This window comes from Crocuta crocuta, unplaced genomic scaffold, assembly GCF_008692635.1.
Source record: "Crocuta crocuta isolate KB4526 unplaced genomic scaffold, BGI_CrCroc_1.0 scaffold179, whole genome shotgun sequence".
NCBI lineage: Eukaryota > Metazoa > Chordata > Mammalia > Carnivora > Hyaenidae > Crocuta > Crocuta crocuta.
In genome coordinates, this window is record NW_027551568.1 from 1,159,288 (window position 1) to 1,161,880 (window position 2,593).

Sequence of the window (2,593 nt, forward strand, 5' to 3'; positions counted from 1 at the left end):
AGCCGCGCCGAAGTCCCACGCTCGACTGACTGGGGCCCCCAGGCGCCCCTCCCCCACGTAACCTCTAACGCGCCATTTGGTTTTTCCTTTGGTCCCTGGCTCTTTTATTTCCACAAATTTGTGAACGTTCGGTTTCCCGCTTACTGACTTGCGTCTCCATCCTGCTGAGGTCAGGAAGCCACCCCNATTTACATTTAAGTGATTACTGATAAGGAGGGACTTACTTCCTCACTGTGCTGTTTTCTTTGTACATAGATTTTTTTTGTCCCTCATTTCCTGCTTTGCTGTCTTCTGTTTAGTTCTTTTTTGTAGTGAAATGTTTAAGTTTCTATTTGTGTATATTCTATAGCTATTTTCTCTGTGGTTACCATGGAAATAAAGTTATAACACTCTAACTTGGCTTTATATCAGCGTGACTCCGACGACATACAAAAACTCTGCTCTCTTACAGCTGTCCCCACCCTGTCAGTTCTTGATGCCACAGAATTACATCTTTATCCATTGCGTGCCCCAAATATAAGCCCATAATTATTTTAAATGCATTAATCTCTTAAATTGCCTAGAAAATAAAATGTGGAGTTACAAACCATTGTTACAATAGTTTATATAATTGCCCACGTGTTTACCTTTCTTGAGATCTTTATTTCTCCGTGTGGCTTTGAGACACTGTCTAGTGTCCTTTGTCTTACCCGCAGGACCCCTTGAGCATTTCTTCCTGGGCAGGTGAGGTGATCACATCCCCTTCAGCCTTTCTTTACCTGGGGAAGTCTTCATCTCTCCCTCACCCTTCCAGGACAGTTTTGCCAGAGGCAGGATTCTTGGTTAATGGGTGTTTCTCCCCTCCCTTTTCTTTTCTTTTCTTTTCTTTTCTTTTCTTTTCTTTTCTTTTCTTTTCTTTTCTTTTCTTTTCTTCTCTTTTTGCACTTTGAAAATATTGGCCCACTGCCTGCTGGCCTCTAAAGTTTCTGATAAGAAATCTTCTCATTGACCTTTTTAGGTCCCCTATATGTGATGAGTACATAGAAGGTTTCAAGAGTCTTTATCTTTGGCTTTCAAAAGTTTGATTATAATATGTTTGGGTGTTGATCTCTTTGAGTTCATATTGCTTGGAATTCATTGAGATTCTCAAGTATTTGTATTTATATATTTCATCAAATTTGGGAAGTTTTCAGCCATTATTTCTTCCAGTATTCTCTCTGTCCCCCCTTTTCCCCCCTCTCCTCCTTCCTGGACGCCCACAGTGCATATGCTGGTTGGCTTCATAGTGTCCCACAGGTCCCTCGGGTTCTGTTCACGTTTCTTCAATCTTTTTTCTGTCTGCTCCCCCGACTCAATAATTCTGTTGCTCTTTTTTCTTTTTAAATAACTTTAAAAGCATTTATTTATTTATTTAGAGAGCACAAGTTGGAGAGGAATAGAGAGGGAGAAAGAGAATCCCACGCAGGCCCCACACTGTCAACACAGAGGCACAGGGCCCGGATGTGAGGTCATGACTCGAATCAAAATCAAGAGTCCAGCGCTTAATGGTCTGAGCCACCCAGGAGACCCCATAACTTTTTTTAAAAAAAGCTCACGGTGCTTTGCTCCCTCGTGCGCGCCTCGTTTGCGTTAACCACGTGCCCCTGGTTGCCCTGGAAAAATGGTTGGTTGGGTTGAAGGACGAATTCTCCCTGGGGTGATTCTGCCAGTTGCCGTGAGTAGCTAGTCCAAAACCATTTTAAAAGAATTTCATGGCTTGCATTTTCTTAGCACATTAATTGGTATAAATGGTGGCCTTCAATTCCCTAGGGAGCAAGCCCAGTCTTACAGCCTCTCAGGGCTGGGTCGTCTCTGCCCTCCCCTCCACATCAGGCCCGGGGGCAAGGAGAGAAAGGCAGGGCCTACTTTTGGTCTCATTTTCCGTGATAAGCTTGAGGGCTCTGTGTGTCTGCATCTGCATCAGTCCCCAGAGCTTAGCCAGCTAACCTTTCCCGCTTCTGTTGTCCCAGCTCTGCCCGCTCTCAGAGCCCAGCTGACCCGGCGGGTCTTGGCTAAGGCCGTGCCCGATCCTCTGCAGCTCGGACTCATGGCTCCAGGGTCGCCCAGGCCAACGTGACGCCATCTTGGTCTCCCCGGGTCTCTCACATCCTGTGTGCACACGTGACTCCTGCGGCCCTACCTCCCCAACTTGGTCCTCCCTCCTGGGAAGGTGAGGGCAGGGGTGCGGGGTGAGGGCATCCTGACTGCTGGGCGTTGGGGATGGTGGGCCTGTGGGCGCATCTGCCCTGGAAGGAGAAGGTCCGTGGTCGCAGGCAGAGCCCAAGGCGAACCCAAAGCAGCCGTTCCGGCTCTGGTGGTGCTCCGAGGGCCCAGCGCCACGCCCCGGTCACGATGTGGGGGCAGCCACAGAGAGAGCGGGNAAAAAAAAAAAAAAAGTGCTTCCAGAGCTTCTTGGGATCATGTAGACGCCGCCCTTTGCTGACCACTCCGACCGAGGCTCCGGGGCCGGCTGGGAGAGCCCGATTCTGACGAGAATCCCCCCCAAGCGCTCCCCCTGCACCCCCTTCACTCCCTCGTCCGTCAGGGTGGCTCCATGCCAGCAGCTCCTCCTCTC